Source organism: Neoarius graeffei, chromosome 14 (assembly GCF_027579695.1).
Source record: "Neoarius graeffei isolate fNeoGra1 chromosome 14, fNeoGra1.pri, whole genome shotgun sequence".
In the NCBI taxonomy this organism is placed as follows: Eukaryota; Metazoa; Chordata; class Actinopteri; order Siluriformes; family Ariidae; genus Neoarius; species Neoarius graeffei.
In genome coordinates, this window is record NC_083582.1 from 19,705,384 (window position 1) to 19,723,109 (window position 17,726).

The 17,726-nt window shown below is 45.9% G+C and overlaps 2 long non-coding RNA genes across 2 annotated transcripts in view; one reads left to right on the top strand and one right to left on the bottom strand.

The window, feature by feature from the left end:
* The window catches only part of LOC132898037 (uncharacterized), a 95,399-nt gene that overhangs the window by 54,741 nt on the left and 22,932 nt on the right, over positions 1-17,726 (top strand). The gene's annotated exons all lie outside the window — the stretch shown is intronic.
* On the bottom strand, positions 5,412-6,221 carry LOC132897505 (uncharacterized). Its single transcript, XR_009656335.1, has 3 exons — positions 6,001-6,221; positions 5,765-5,864; positions 5,412-5,642 (listed from the first exon to the last, which is right to left on the bottom strand). It is a non-coding gene; the product is annotated as an uncharacterized LOC132897505 (long non-coding RNA).

The window sequence follows — 17,726 nt, forward strand, 5'->3', positions numbered from 1 at the left end:
GCCAATACGGCGCATTGCTCTAAACGTTGGTGGTATATCTGGGTTGTTATTCGTTTGTTCAATAATGCTGATTTGTTTACACTGAGTCCCGATGATTAACTATGCAATATTAGTTAGCTGTACGGCCTTGTAATGTCTGTCATTCATTTGTTATAACAGACAGACAGTTGACGTGGATTATTCAGGCATCGCGTGGGGAAAACAATACGAACATAAACACTTCTCAAAACATCCACTTCAACATGTTCCAGGTTTCCTACAAAACTGGCATGACTTTCCCTTTGTGTTGGGCAATGTATCAACATCGGGTTATTTGAGCTGTTGCTCATTTTATTGGTGACTGTTTGCCTACATCTGGCGCTGCGCATACTGTACTGTATGTGGAGTACAACGGTAAAATAATGTGTTCTTACTTCCCTTTTCTGTTTGCGCATTCCCATTATATTCACCAGTTATTTCATTTTATTAAATGCGGATTGATTTTGTCATTACTGTACTGTATGTCACACGAAGTTTGCTCCGAGCTAAGCTGGCAATTTAGAAGCACTTCTCCATAAGCAAACGGAGAGAGGGGAGGGGCGCTGCACAGATGCAGCTGTGCGTATTCTGATTAATGCAAGAACAAGATAAGTACTGTAACAGTAAATAGCTGCAGCTGGCTCCTGCTGGGGCTCAGCGCTTGCACTGGCTATGTTTCTGTTTTCATCTTTAAAAAATCTTTATCTCAAACAATCTCAACAATCATAGCTTGCTACTGGTAACATCATAATAATCTACAGCACAATTTGTCTGTTTCTTAGCACAGGGTGCAGCAGGGTGTCCTGGGAAAGTGAAGTGTGTACAGTAGCTGGCTGACGAGACAGCAGCAAGACCACTAAAGTCCGCAACGCGACTGCTTTTCACTAACCTGGAATGAGCGAAACATTACGTGCTCACTGGTTGATGTCACTCCAAATCTATATACAGTATAATCTGAAACCATTTCGCATTGAGCGTCAAGAATACCGATTTTAACTTTGTAACATTTTGTGACAAATTATTCAGAAGGTGGCCATGAGCACACCAGAATCTGCGGTCTTCGCTGGTTACGAAGTTGCATTATTGCTGTCCTGGCCAGAGCGTTGTGGCCACAGCCACTGCCCAAAGTCTTGTGTACAAGCAAATATAATATTCGCTTTTTTTTTTTTCAAATGACGGCCGAGAGATCCGGGGCTATTCCCGGGAGATGAAGTTGCAAAACTGTGCAATAGACACGTTTTCATGCCAATAGTTATTTGCATTTACATGCTTAGGCTACAGTTTTTATCTCCTACAGGAAGTGATTCAACGATGGACATCATATTTTAATGATGGAAAAAATAAACAGAAAGAACGTGATCTCGAATCTCCTGTGTTTTTATTGGTGGGTGAGGAAGGAAGACCGATCAGGAAAGCCTAATATAACGGCGTAATCCTACTGCAGCGGTGCAAACCGGACGTCTCCTTTTCTTTGACTTGGAAGAGCTGATTTTTCAGGCATGTTCCTGTAGTTTCCTGCGATGCAGCCGAAAATCAGCCCTTCCTAGCGAGACACATTGTACTGTATTAGACAAGAATGGGACAGCATTCCCATTTCTAAATTTGAGAAACTTGTCTCCTCAGTACCCAGACGGTTGCAGACTGTTGTATAGAGCTAGTGTGCTACACAAAGGAAATATTACAATTGCTGCCATAGCTCCCTAACTGTTTAGACAAAAATGCTGGTACTGTACAGTACATTGCCTGCCCCCATGCTATTCGCTACTTGATAAAAAAAACAACAACAGGGAAGTCTGTCACGTCCAGAAGCAGAGCCGGCCCGTGGCATAGGCAATATAGGCAAATGCTAAGGGCGCTGCGTCCATCCAGGGGCGCAGAAACGGGGGGAGAAAAATTATGACTTCCACTATTCTGAAAACGAGTCAGCATTATAATGTCTTAGCCTAATTTAATTGTACAGCAAAGCATGTAGTCAGGGTGCGATTTGTCAAAAAAAAGCGGGGTGGGGTGTGGTGGTGGTTGTTAATCATGAAACAATAAGCGCTCAAGTGCGCATCTGCGGCTATTCTCTGTTTTGGCCATGTAATAGCCTAAGTGTTGTTGGCTAAAGAGTGTTTTTGCATTACGTAGATACAGTAACTGACATAGATCTGTTGCTTGTTTTGAATATGGCTGCACTTGGAGCAGTCTGTCGGTGTCGTTGAGCAGTCTGGGCTGAAGTAAAGGTCTTTTATGCACCGAACACGTTTCGCAGCGAGATATTCCAATGGTGCCTGGCACCTTTTTTTTTTTTTTTTTAATAAAACAAAGTTGCTTTGTTGATCTGTGTTCTCATTAAAATGACAGTTTAGCAGCTCATTCAAGCAACCATGTTGCGAAGAGCTTCCTGGAGGAAAATATAATAAACGCGTTGAAAACAAGAAACAATCTCAGTGCGTCAAGACTGCAGGGAAACGAAACAAGCACTCAGATGTGTTCTCTTTACCAGCGCCGGCGATTGCCTAGAGCGCAGTGTGCCCAGGGGCGCCAAGGGCGACCAAAACCCCACCAAAAAGGAGGGATGGAGTTATTGAATGGAGATGTTACCAAGTGCATCAGTGGTGTTCAGTACAGTGTTTTCAACCACTGTGCTGCCGAACTCTAGTACCGCGGAACACTAGTGTGCCGTGAGAGATCACCAAGTGTACCGTGGGAAATTATAGAATGACTGTATATTGTAAATATTGGCAACAGCGTTTTAGTTTCAGTCAACATTTTCTATTGGTGATGTGCCTGGAGATTTTTTCATTGAAAAAAGTGCGCCCTGGCTCATGAAAGGTTGAAAACCTTTTTTACAACACCTCTGATGCGGCTGGGGATGTAGAAATACTGTACGCGCTCCTTACCTCTGCTGTTACACTACCTGTGACAGTACTGTAGCTGCTGCTGAAAGAAGCTTTTCAAAATTAAAACTGCTGAAGACATACAGTACTTAAGGTCAACAATAAGTCAAGAACGTCTGAATGGGCTTGCTGTAATGAGCATCAACCAAGAGATCTCAAGAGAAATATCATTTGATGATATTATCAAGGAATTTGCCATTAGGAAGACCAGACGAGTCCCATTGTAATGTTACTTCAATAACAAAGTAATACAGTAATAGCACTTTTGTTTGAAAATACAGCCCATTGCTGTCCTAACAGGGTGCTTAAGTTTGCACAATTTAGAATTGTAGAATTTTTTATTCATTTAATTTGTTAATTCTTCAGAGATGACTTAACTTTTAATAGCAAAAAAGAAACTAAAAACAATTTCTTGTTTATTGTCCATGCACTACACTTTGAACAGGGTGCGGAAGAGTTTTTGCCCATTATATGGAGATATGTATTGAATTTGTGTGGTCATTTTACTTTGTGACACTTTATGTGAATAATGATTAACAATAATAACAATAATGAAAAAGATAAAAATGACTTCTTGTTTATTGTCCATGCACTGTACATTGTTTAAAAGTAATAGAATAGAGTGATTAGATTAAAGTGTTATTTAGATGTTATTAGAGGTTTTTTTTTTTTTTGGGGGGGGCGCTAAAACTCAATCTCGCCTAGGGCAGCCAAAGAGCCGGCCCTGGTTGTGTTGAACACAACACATTTCTAAAATACAGAACGAACGTGAATTTTTCAAATTATGAGGCATGAGCGACGAACATGAAGATGAATGAAACGTTCATGTTGATTCGAGTGAAATTAGTGCCTGAAATTAGTTTCTGACTGATTCAGGGGCGTGTCGTAATGGAAGCCAGGGGAATCCTGGCTTACTCGAAAATTTAAAATTACAATAACAAACGAACATATTCATTGATCAAATACGTCAAGTAGGCCTACGTTATAGAAATATAGAAAATATACGCAACATTGCTTGCATTACGACTGCACATATTCACTTCTCTAAACATTTAACTCATTTCTCATGCCTTTTTCACTGAAAACATGATAAAGTAATGGACTGCAATTAATATTTGGCTCTACTACCTTGCATTCCGGGGTAACAAAGACTGTGCAGATCAGGATATCCAGATCAAGATATATTTTTTACTGCTTTGCTTTGATTATGAATACATACAGTATGGGGCGGCACGGTGGTGTAGTGGTTAGCGCTGTCGCCTCACAGCAAGAAGGTCCTGGGTTCGAGCCCCATGGCCGGCGAGGGCCTTTCTGTGCGGAGTTTGCATGTTCTCCCCGTGTCCGCGTGGGTTTCCTCCGGGTGCTCCGGTTTCCCCCACAGTCCAAAGACATGCAGGTTAGGTTAACTGGTGACTCTAAATTGACCGTAGGTGTGAATGTGAGTGTGAATGGTTGTCTGTGTCTATGTGTCAGCCCTGTGATGACCTGGCGACTTGTCCAGGGTGTACCCCGCCTTTCGCCCGTAGTCAGCTGGGATAGGCTCCAGCTTGCCTGCGACCCTGTAGAAGGATAAAGCGGCTAGAGATAATGAGATGAGATGAGACATACAGTATGGTTTTTCACCTTGATGCGGTTTTTCACCTCCACCACCATACGACAACATTTTGAACCCATCCACTCTTGAAAAAAGATAGTTATCCATATTTGTGTAGGCGTTATACTGCCCTTTGGCAGAACTACCTGCACTGGTGTTATTTCATCAGCTATGTTCCTAATGTCTTAGACTACAGGCTTTTATTATGAACGACAGTAGAAAGGTGTTTTCATTTGTGCATTTTATTAGCTACAGTAGTGCAAACTTGACAACAAAATTGGAACGGGAAAAAGGTATAAAAATGGTTGATGTCACTGGGGGGACATGTGCGCAAAAGCACTTTTCGTTTTCACAAGACAAGTACTGTAGCCTAAAAAACCAAAATGTCAGTGGCCAATTCGTTCCGCCTCAGGGTCTACTTTTCGGGGGCTTCGCAGTCTTTCGTTGATCCGGTTTCGGATTTTGACCCAGTTTTCCGGAGACAAATCAGGAAAACGTTCTGTGGTTAATTGATGCACTTTTTTCTTTAGATTGTGCGGCAAGGTGGCCTTGCCTTGTGACCCACTCCAATTAACCATTTTCCCCCACCGCTCTTCGAATGGCGTCAGAGCCATGAACACATTCGCGGCATAAATGTCTGGCCTGTGCTGGCCTCTTTGTTGGCTCTGCCTGAACAGGTAATCGTCTCGCTCAGCAGAGAGGACCCTGAGCTCAATGTCCGGCAGGGGAGTTCCAGCCGGGACCCTGGGTCCAAGGGTTGATGGGGTGGCGTTGAAAGTCAATTGCCGTCTAGCACTAGCAGTTGTGTGCGGTGCTGGTGGTTGTGCTAGTGTGGCCTGGTGAGCTGTGGGCTGCGCTGCCGTGGCCTGGTGAGCTGTGAGCTGCACTGCCACAGGTGGGGGGTTAACCAGCCGCTGCAGAAGTTCCTCCACCTTCTTGAAGCGTTCCTCTGCCTTTGCACGGTCCTCCACTGCCTTGTTAAGATGTTCCTCCACAGCCTTTCTAAACTGCTTCTCCACCTCCAATTCTCTTGACACTGTCTTCAAGCGATTGTCCATGTCATTTAGTTGCTTTTTCATAATCCTAATCTCTTCCTTGTAAAGTCCAGAGCAGCCTGTTCTGCCGCCGGCTGTTGCCACTGTCACAGCCTAAATGAAAATGATAGATGTGAGTCACAATTCATAAACATTAAAAGATAGGCCTATAAATTATATGCACAATGGCTTCATTAGGGTCATTTATTTGGATGGTCTTAACTCAGACAACTTACCGATTTCTTCCTTACAAGGCGCACTTTGGATTTTGCAGGCGTGCTAGCTGGCTTAGCAGACCCCCGTTTTTTTGGCAGCGTGTTGCAAGGGCTGCGCTGTCTAGAATAAGCAAAGCAATATTTAGTTTAGAATAGCATAGGCTACTGGAGTCCTGGATGTCCTAAACTGGATGTTTTTTTTAACTAGAAACTAGAATTTTTTTGCAGTGCATAGAAAGTTGCGCACATGAACTTACTTTGGATACAAGACGTTTTGGTCTGTCGACAGTCCGTGCCATGTAGAACGCAGCAGTCTCCATTGTCACCAAAGAAATGTGTTGTCCTATATGAAAATGCTGAAAAAAATCAAATGTGCAACGTCTTGCTATTTATTACACATGGACAGGTTTTGTGGGAGGTCCAGCTTGAGGTGACAATGGTCTGGAATGTGAACATTTAGTGGGGGATTCCAGCCTAACGAGCTGTATGCATTACAAAAGGGGAGCTGAATTCAAGAACACGTCCTCAACAAAGAAAACAAATTTTAAAATGATACATGAAAATGGGATTCCTGACGAGCTTTATGCCTTACAAAAGGTGCTGAATTCAAGAACATGTCTTTTAACAATGAATGTGTAAACAGCTAAATCAATTTTTAGAAAGATACATGAAAATGGGATTCAATGCCATGAGTTAATCTGTAGGCAAGTCGAGAATCTTCACAGAGGGGGTATATTTCTTACGCATATCGGAATCAATGTAACACGCCCAATAATGACAGAATAAAGGGTGTGTAGCCTTTAATATGTTTCATATATATCAGGAAAAGTAGTTATATGTTTAAATGCCCAGTCAATATGAAACAAATCTTACCTCAAAGTTTTTTTTTCCACGGCGATTTTCTGCTGCATATCAAAGACGTGTACTTCTGGACAGGGCCGGCTCTAGGTCTTTGGCTGCCCTAGGCGAGATTGAGTTTTAGCGCCCCCCCCCCCCCCCCCCCCCCAGAAAAAACCCTCTAATAACATCTAAATAACACTTTAATCTAATCACTCTATTACTTTTAAACAATGTACAGTGCATGGACAATAAACAAGAAGTCATTTTTATCTTTTTCATTATTGTTATTATTGTTAATCATTATTCACATAAAGTGTCACAAAGTAAAATGACCACACAAATTCAATACATATCTCCATATAATGGGCAAAAACTCTTCCGCACCCTGTTCAAAGTGTAGTGCATGGACAATAAACAAGAAATTGTTTTTAGTTTCTTTTTTGCTATTAAAAGTTAAGTCATCTCTGAAGAATTAACAAATTAAATGAATAAAAAATTCTACAATTCTAAATTGTGCAAACTTAAGCACCCTGTTAGGACATCAATGGGCTGTATTTTCAAACAAAAGTGCTATTGCTGTATGGGTACTTTGTTATTGAAGTAACATTACAATGGGACTCGTCTGGTCTTCCTAATGGTCCTTGATAATATCATCAAATGATATTTCTCTTGAGATCTCTTGGTTGATGCTCATTACAGCAAGCCCATTCAGACGTTCTTGACTCATTGTTGACCTTAAGTACTGTATGTCTTCAGCAGTTTTAATTTTGAAAAGCTTCTTTCAGCAGCAGCTACAGTACTGTCACAGGTAGTGTAACAGCAGAGGTAAGGAGCGCGTATTTCTACATCCCCAGCCGCTTCAGAGGTGTTGTAAAAAAGGTTTTCAACCTTTCATGAGCCAGGGCGCACTTTTTTCAATGAAAAAATCTCCAGGCACATCACCAATAGAAAATGTTGACTGAAACTAAAACGCTGTTGCCAATATTTACAATATACAGTCATTCTATAATTTCCCACGGTACACTTGGTGATCTCTCACGGCACACTAGTGTTCCGCGGTACTAGAGTTCGGCAGCACAGTGGTTGAAAACACTGTACTGTACACCACTGATGCACTTGGTAACATCTCCATTCAATAACTCCATCCCTCCTTTTTGGTGGGGTTTTGGTCGCCCTTGGCGCCCCTGGGCACACTTTGCGCTCTAGGCAATCGCCGGCGCTGGTAAAGAGAACACATCTGAGTGCTTGTTTCGTTTCCCTGCAGTCTTGACGCACTGAGATTGTTTCTTGTTTTCAACGCGTTTATTACATTTTCCTCCAGGAAGCTCTTCGCAACATGGTTGCTTGAATGAGCTGCTAAACTGTCATTTTAATGAGAATACAGATCAACAAAGCAACTTTGTTTTATTTAAAAAAAAAAAAAAAAGGTGCCAGGCACCATTGGAATATCTCGCTGCGAAACGTGTTCGGTGCATAAAAGACCTTTACTTCAGCCCAGACTGCTCAACGACACCGACAGACTGCTCCAAGTGCAGCCATATTCAAAACAAGCAACAGATCTATGTCAGTTACTGTATCTACGTAATGCAAAAACACTCTTTAGCCAACAACACTTAGGCTATTACATGGCCAAAACAGAGAATAGCCGCAGATGCGCACTTGAGCGCTTATTGTTTCATGATTAACAACCACCACCACACCCCACCCCGCTTTTTTTGACAAATCGCACCCTGACTACATGCTTTGCTGTACAATTAAATTAGGCTAAGACATTATAATGCTGACTCGTTTTCAGAATAGTGGAAGTCATAATTTTTCTCCCCCCGTTTCTGCGCCCCTGGATGGACGCAGCGCCCTTAGCATTTGCCTATATTGCCTATGCCAGGGGCCGGCTCTGAACACAACACAACTGTTGAACGCAACACATTTCTAAGGCTACGTTTACACTAGACCGTATCTGTCTCGTTTTCTTCGCGGATGCACTGTCCGTTTACATTAACCCCCCTGGAAAAGCGGGGAAACGGGAATCCGCCAGCGTCCACGTATTCAATCTAGATCGTATCAGCTCCGGTGCTGTGTAAACATTCAGAATACGCGAATACGCTGTGCTGAGCTCTAGCTGGCGTCTCATTGGACAATGTCACTGTGACATCCACCTTCCTGATTCGCTGGCGTTGGTCATGTGACGCGACTGCTGAAAAACGGCGCGGACTTCCGCCTTGTATCACCTTTCATTAAAGAGTATAAAAGTATGAAAATACTGCAAATACTGATGCAAATACTGCCCACTGTGTAGTTATGATTGTCTTTAGGCTTGCCATCCTTCCACTTGCAAGTAATAAGTGATATGCGCTGGGATCACACACACAGCGGCTCAGTCCCGAATCGTGGCTTGTTCACTTCACTCGCGCACTCTGTGAGCTGCGCAGGGCCGGAGTGCGCACCCTCCAGAGGGCACTCGCTGTTCAGGGTGGAGTGATTTGGAGCGCAGGATGCCTGCGGAGCCGAGCGTATCCGCGTATTGGTGTTGCTGTGTGCACGGCTAACGGTTTTAGTGTAAACGCGAATCATTTTAAGAATGTTAATCTGATGATCCGCTGATTCGACGTAATGTAAACGTAGCCTAAAAGACTAGTAAAACTGTTCCCCAGATTTGCATTTGTTTAGCTCAGAGCACTGACATGTACATCTGAAAGCCTCTCCTAATTGGGGGGGGGACATGGGGGGCCAGTTGCCACGTCACTTTGTGTCAGTTTGGAGTCAGATTTACTGTATGTAATTATGTAATTGATTAAGAGACTCAATAACTCTATCGGCATAAGTGTTCTTGTTTTTTTCGTAGGGAACCATGGCGGCAGTGAGGCATTAGGTTGAAAATACACAGTGAAATAAACAATGCAGACCGTTCACCGGTCAGCACTATTCCATGACTGCACAACGATGTTACAACATAGGCATACAGTTAAAAACAAGAATAGAGACGTTCGTGCCTTTTTTTTTTTTTTTATTAAAAAGGTGCACATGTAATCACAAATCTTAAATCAGAAATTTCAACTGAGTACGCTATTTGAAGACAGGGTATCATTTCCCGCTATGCCCTCCTTTGTTGCTAATAACCAGATTGATTACATTTGATAAACCTGATATAAGTCTGTTGCAGAAATCCACGGTCACTTTTGTGTTCCAGAACACTTGCATGACTTTGATAAGCTCCTGCTTTGTACCTGGCTTTGCGTCTTTGCGGATATAGTCCTTCATGGCGTGCCAAACCAGTTCGATTGGATTCAAGTCCGGTGATTCTGCTGGAGTTTTAACCCAGTTGATGCCCTCTGATGCTAAGTAAGCCGCAGCTGCGGTGTGCTTTGGGTCATTGTCCTGGAAAAAGCGGTGATCAGTCCCAAAATTTTCCCTGATGTATGGTGCTGCAAATTCTTTTATGATGGTCTCCTCAAAATATTCTCTGTCCATTATTCCCTCAAAAATGACAAGGGGACCTGCTCCATATCGGGAAATCATTCCCCATGCATGCAGCTTCAGTGGGTGCTTTGGTCGTGGCTTTGAGACGAAGTGTCCCTTTTTATGGAAACTTTGTCTTGCAAAGTGTTCCAATGCGACTGTCGTTTCGCCAGTGAATAGCACATTGTCAGACAACTCCCCCGACTTCTTCCATTCAGAAGCTTGTCGCAACCTTGCCTCTTTGTTGCGTTCTTTCAGCATTGGACAGAAACGGGTCGAGGAAAATTTCCAACCCATTTGTCTGCGAGCACAGCGTATGCTTGTTAAGCTCAGTTCAATACCAAAATCGGCCTTGATTCTTTGTTGAACAGCCACGGCATTCATTTCAGTGTTGGCTTTAGTCATCTCGTCGATTGCAGAGAGGACATTGCTGTGAAAATAAAATGAAACACGTTAGGTTGGAAAGTCTAATGGTAGGCTATAAGTGGCCTTCTTAAGTCGTTTCACAGGTTGGATACTTACGTATGCAATTTCCTTGGACCAGAGCGACGGGGTGGCCTCTCTTTGTAGTGATATCTCACAGCTTGCATTGTAACCTTAATTCCACGGCATGCCAAACTTTTTCTTATTTCTTGTGTGGACTTTCCTTCTCGCCTCATTGCATGAATCTGTTGGGAACTCTCTCTGCTGATGCGCGTCATATTTTTGTTGTACTGGATCTAAGCGCAGTCATATTATATTGACAGGGAGGGGGATGGGGGTGTGATGGGGTGTGTCAGTGGTCCAGCTTGGATGGCGAACACGTTAACAAGCAGTGCTTTTAGGTGTGAAAAGGGCCGGTCTGTTAGGACTAGGACTGTTTTGGCCTCTAGAGGCCGCTGTTATTTCCTTTTCATGTCGTGTTTATTTTGGCCTCTAGAGGCCGCCACTGTTCCTGTGTTTTGTGTTTGTGTTAATTGCCTAATTATCTTCACCTGTGTCCTTAATTAGTTTGTCTATTTATACCCCTGAGTTCAGTCCTCTTGTCACGGAGTCTTTGTGCTGTTATGTTTATCTCCAGTTTCCTTTGTACTGTGTTTTTTGATCTTCTTAGCTTTTGAATTTTTGCACTTTGCTTTTCTTTTGGATTATACTCTTTGGTTTTTTTTTGTCTTTTGTTTTGGCCTGTATATAGTGTATATAGTTTAAATAAACCTTTTGATTCTTTTTCTACTTCCGCCTCACGCCTCTGCATTTGAGTCATCCCCCTGGTGGCCTAGTGGGGGTTTGCTGGATTATCACACCAACGAACCAGGTTCGAATCCCAGCAAAACCCTAACAGAAAGACTCCGTCATGACCGACTCAGCAGAGGCTGCTTCAACTGTCTACCCGGCCAACCTTCAGGGAATTATGGCAGCTTTGACACGCTTCGGAGCGACCATGGACGCTCATGGACGTACGCTCACCAGCCAACGTGAGGCCCTCGCTCGCCACGAGGAACTGCTTCAGCAAATTGGGAAAACCCTGGCACAGCTGACATCTCTGCCTGCATCTCCTGCTCCTGATCCAGTTCCTGCTCCTGATCCAGCTCCCACTCCTGCTCCAGTGCCTCCTGCAATGCTGCCTTCTTCACCTCGCGAACCCAGCCTTCCTGCACCACAGAGGTATGACGGCAAGCACAGTGAGTGCCGAGAGTTCCTTACCCAGTGTCAACTCACCTTTGAGCTTCAGCCTACCACCTACACTACGGATCGCCGCAAGATTGCCTTTGTGATCACCTTATTAGCTGGTAAGGCGCGAGCCTGGGCTACTGCTATCTGGCAAAGACAGGGACCTGAGTGCTTTGATTTCCAGCTGTTTTCTGAAGAGATGCTTCGGGTCTTCGATCAGGCAGACATCAGTACCGACGCAGCCCGAAAGCTCATGTCCATCCGGCAAGGAGGAAGCGTCGCAGATTACGCCATCTCGTTCCGAACACTCGCAGCAGTAAGTGGATGGAACGAGACTGCCCTGGTGTCAGCCTTCCACCATGGTCTGTCTGACCCCATCAAGGACGGTCTGGCCTCTATTGGATGCCCAAGTGACCTCGAAACCCTCATCTCACATGCTATTCGTCTGGACAACAGGATGAGAGAACGCCACCAAGCCTTGAGCCCCCCCAGCCTCCCTACCTCTACCTGGAGACCGTCTACCTCCTTCAGTGACTGTCCAGAACCCATGCAAGTGGGTCGTACTCGCCTCTCCGCATCTGAGAGGGAGCGCAGAAGGAGGGACAAGTGCTGCATCTACTGTGGCAAGCCTGGTCACTTCCGAGCATCATGTCCCGAACTCTTGGGAAAAGGACCGCCCCGTCCAGCCGAGGGAGGGTTGTGACGGGGCCTACCCTCTCTCCCGGACTCCCTGGCCAAGGAATCTACATCCCGGTCTCCATCTCCTGGGGTGAGTCTGTCCACTCTTGTCAAGCTTTGATAGACTCAGGGGCGGCTGGGAACTTTATGGATATTCACTTCGCCCAAAGCATCAATATTCCGACTGCACCTCTTGAAGTCCCACTGTCTGTGTCTGCCCTCGATGGCCAAGCGTTAGGTGATGGAAGAGTCACCCAAGTTACTTCTCCAGTTTTCCTCCAGTCTCAAGGTCACAAGGAAGAAATATCCCTGCACCTGATTCCTTCACCTGAGTTCCCAGTTATTCTAGGCCTTCCTTGGCTTACTCGCCACAACCCTCGCATAGACTGGGTAACAAGCCAGGTTGTGGAATGGGGCCCTGCATGCCATGCCTCTTGTCTGCTCTCTAGCTCTCCTGTGTCTCCTGCCGAGCCCCCTGATCTCACCGAGTTATCTCAAGTTCCCACAGAGTACTGGGATCTCAAGGAGGTATTCAGCAAGAGCAGGGCCGCCGTTCTTCCTCCGCACCGGGCCTACGACTGTGCCATCGACTTGCTCCCTGGGACTACCCCTCCTCGTGGCAGACTGTTTTCACTCTCTCAGCCAGAACGCAAGGCCATGGAGGAATACCTCAAAGATGCCCTGGTCTCTGGGTTTATTCGACCCTCCACTTCACCTGCTGGAGCCGGCTTCTTCTTTGTCGGCAAGAAGGATGGGGGGCTCCGACCATGTATTGATTACAGGGGCCTGAATAAGATCACTGTGCGCAACCGATATCCCCTTCCGCTGATGTCCACAGCTTTCGACTTGCTCCAAGGCGCCACCGTCTTCACCAAGTTGGACCTACGGAACGCATACCACCTCATCCGTATCCGACAGGGAGACGAGTGGAAGACTGCCTTTAACACCCCGTCTGGGCACTACGAATACCAGGTGATGCCCTTCGGACTCACCAACGCACCAGCTGTTTTTCAGGCCCTAATCAACGACGTCTTAAGGGACATGATTAACCTATACGTTTTTGTCTACCTCGACGACATCCTTATCTTTTCCAAGACCGTGCAGGAGCACCGCCACCATGTCCGCCAGGTTCTCCAGAGGCTGCTACAGAACAATCTGTTCGCCAAGGCCCAGAAATGCGAATTTCATGTTCCCGAGGTCTCCTTTCTGGGATTTATTGTACGGACAGGCCAACTCCAAATGGACCCTGCCAAGACCCTGGCCGTCCGGGATTGGCCTACTCCCAAGTCCGTTAAGGAGGTTCAGCGGTTCTTAGGATTCGCTAACTTCTACCGCAAGTTCATCAGGAACTTCAGTTCTGTGGCAGCACCCATGTCAGACCTCACCAAAGGGACAGGTGGATCTTATGGCTGGTCTCCTCAGGCAGAAAAGGCGTTCAAAGACCTCAAGGACCGCTTCTGCACGGCACCCATTCTGGTTCTCCCGGACACCTCCCAACCATTCATCGTGGAGGTGGACGCCTCGGACAGTGGTGTCGGCGCGGTGCTCTCTCAACGTTCGGAAGGAAAGCTGCACCCCTGCGCTTACTTCTCCCACCGCCTGAGTCCTGCTGAGTCCCGGTACGATGTGGGGGATCGAGAACTGCTAGCGGTCAAACTGGCCCTTGAGGAGTGGAGGCACTGGCTGGAGGGAGCACAACATCCATTCCTGGTTTGGACTGACCACAAGAACCTGGAGTACCTCCAGCAAGCCAAGAGACTGAACCCTCGACAAGCTAGGTGGGCCCTGTTTTTCAGTCGGTTTGACTTCACCCTCTCATACCGCCCCGGCTCCAAGAACACCAAACCTGACGCACTGTCCAGACTGTTCTCTGCCACTAACAGGGAGAATGAAGTCGGGCCTATTATCCCTGTGTCCCGGATTGTGGCCCCTGTCCGCTGGGGTATTGAGGAGGCTGTCCGACGAGCCCAACGCCAGGACCCCGGTCCTGGGACGGGGCCACCAGGCCTCTTGTACGTCCCACATCAAGCCCGGGCCAAGGTTCTCCAGTGGGGTCACTCTTCCCCTCTCACCGCCCACCCGGGAGCTCGGAGGACCCTGGACTTCCTGAAAAGACGCTTCTGGTGGCCTAACATGGAGAAGGAAGTAAGGTCATTTGTCCTGTCCTGTGAGGTTTGCACCAGAACCAAGAACCCACGACAGCATCCCCAGGGTCTCCTGCATCCTCTGACCATTCCCCGGCGTCCCTGGTCCCACGTGGCAGTCGACTTTATCACGGGTCTCCCTGAGTCACAAGGTAACACGGTCATTTTGGTCTTAGTTGACAGATTCTCCAAGGCCTGCCGCTTCATACCACTGTGCAAACTCCCCTCTGCTCTTGAAACTGCGAAACTGTTGTTTAATCATGTCTTCCGAGTCTTTGGTCTTCCACAGGACATCGTCTCAGACCGAGGGCCCCAGTTCTCCTCCCGAGTGTGGCACGGGTTCTGCAAGGTCATCGGAGCCACTGCCAGCCTCTCCTCTGGGTTTCACCCACAGTCCAATGGTCAGACGGAGAGGCTCAACCAGGACCTGGAAACCACCCTGCGAGGCCTGGCTATGGATAACCCGACATCGTGGAGCACCTGGCTGCCATGGGCGGAGTACGCCCACAACACCCTGCAGTCATCGGCCACCAAGCTGTCGCCATTCCAGTGCCAATTCGGGTTCCAGCCACCTCTGTTCCCGGACCAGGAGGAGGACGCGGGGGTGCCCTCGGTCAACCAATATGTGAGACGGTGTCGCAAGACCTGGAGCAAGGTCAGGAAGACCCTCATACAGACCTCCAGAACCAACCAGACTCAGGCCAACCGCCATAGAAGACCTGCACACGCTTTCCGCCCTGGGCAGCGTGTTTGGCTGTCCACTAAGGACCTTCCACTGCGGGTGGAGAACCGCAAGCTTGCTCCTCGCTACATTGGCCCCTTCAAGGTGGTGCGCAGGGTGAACCCTGTCTCCTACCGGCTCCAGTTGCCCCGGACTCTGAGGATCAACCCCACTTTCCATGTTTCCCTGTTACGGCCCGTACTGACGTCTACGTATGCCCCTGCCCCTAGGAACCCCCCACCCCCCCGCATCTTCCAGGGGCAGACTGTGTTCACTGTGAATCGCCTGCTTGACTCCCGCCGGGTCCGCGGCGGGTTGCAATATCTGGTGGACTGGGAGGGCTATGGTCCTGAGGAGCGCTGCTGGGTTCCTGCTCGGGATGTCCTTGATAAAGAACTATGTCGGGACTTCCATTCGGCCCATCCGGATCGCCCTGGGAACGTCAGGAGATGCTCCTAGAGGGGGGGGTCCTGTTAGGACTAGGACTGTTTTGGCCTCTAGAGGCCGCTGTTATTTCCTTTTCATGTCGTGTTTATTTTGGCCTCTAGAGGCCGCCACTGTTCCTGTGTTTTGTGTTTGTGTTAATTGCCTAATTATCTTCACCTGTGTCCTTAATTAGTTTGTCTATTTATACCCCTGAGTTCAGTCCTCTTGTCACGGAGTCTTTGTGCTGTTATGTTTATCTCCAGTTTCCTTTGTACTGTGTTTTTTGATCTTCTTAGCTTTTGAATTTTTGCACTTTGCTTTTCTTTTGGATTATACTCTTTGGTTTTTTTTTGTCTTTTGTTTTGGCCTGTATATAGTGTATATAGTTTAAATAAACCTTTTGATTCTTTTTCTACTTCCGCCTCACGCCTCTGCATTTGAGTCATCCCCCTGGTGGCCTAGTGGGGGTTTGCTGGATTATCACACCAACGAACCAGGTTCGAATCCCAGCAAAACCCTAACACGGTCTCAACAGTCTGTTCAATACAGCAGTCTACTGAAGGCACAAAAGTGAAATGCACACATTTTGTATTGGGTCAAAGCTGGGTCGGCCAAGATGTGATATACATTGTCTGAGTGATGGGCAGTATTCCATTTATAGTTTGAGAAATTACATACAATTTTACCCATGACAAGTACAGTATAGTAGTATGCTGTCAGGTTTGGTTCATAAAAAATAGAGTACAGTCAGGGCCGGCTCTACAGTAGGTCTTTGGCTGCCCTAGGCGAGATTGAGTTTTAGCGCCCCCCCCCCCCAAAAAAAAAAAAACACCTCTAATAACATCTAAATAACACTTTAATCTAATCACTCTATTCTATTACTTTTAAACAATGTACAGTGCATGGACAATAAACAAGAAGTCATTTTTATCTTTTTCATTATTGTTATTATTGTTAATCATTATTCACATAAAGTGTCACAAAGTAAAATGACCACACAAATTCAATACATATCTCCATATAATGGGCAAAAACTCTTCCGCACCCTGTTCAAAGTGTAGTGCATGGACAATAAACAAGAAATTGTTTTTAGTTTCTTTTTTGCTATTAAAAGTTAAATCATCTCTGAAGAATTAACAAATTAAATGAATAAAAAATTCTACAATTCTAAATTGTGCAAACTTAAGTACCCTGTTAGGACATCAATGGGCTGTATTTTCAAACAAAAGTGCTATTGCTGTATGGGTACTTTGTTATTGAAGTAACATTACAATGGGACTCGTCTGGTCTTCCTAATGGCAAATTCCTTGATAATATCATCAAATGATATTTCTCTTGAGATCTCTTGGTTGATGCTCATTACAGCAAGCCCATTCAGACGTTCTTGACTCATTGTTGACCTTAAGTATGTCTTCAGCAGTTTTAATTTTGAAAAGCTTCTTTCAGCAGAAGCTACTGTCACAGGTAGTGTAACAGCAGAGGTAAGGAGCGCGTACAGTATTTCTACATCCCCAGCCGCATCAGAGGTGTTGTAAAAAAGGTTTTCAACCTTTCATGAGCCAGGGCGCACGTTTTTCAATGAAAAAATCTCCAGGCACATCACCAATAGAAAATGTTGACTGAAACTAAAACGCTGTTCCCAATACTTACAATATACAGTCATTCTATAATTTCCCACGGTACACTTGGTGATCTCTCACAGCACACTAGTGTTCCGCGGTACTAGAGTTCGGCAGCACAGTGGTTGAAAACACTGAACACCACTGATGCACTTGGTAACATCTCCATTCAATAACTCCATCCCTCCTTTTTGGTGGGGTTTTGGTCGCCCTTGGCGCCCCTGGGCACACATTGCGCTCTAGGCAATCGCTGGCGCTGGTAAAGAGAACACATCTGAGTGCTTGTTTCGTTTCCCTGCAGTCTTGACGCACTGAGATTGTTTCTTGTTTTCAATGCGTTTATTATATTTTCCTCCAGGAAGCTCTTCGCAACATGGTTGCTTGAATGAGCTGCTAAACTGTCATTTTATTGAGAACACAGATCAACAAAGCAACTGTGTTTTATTAAA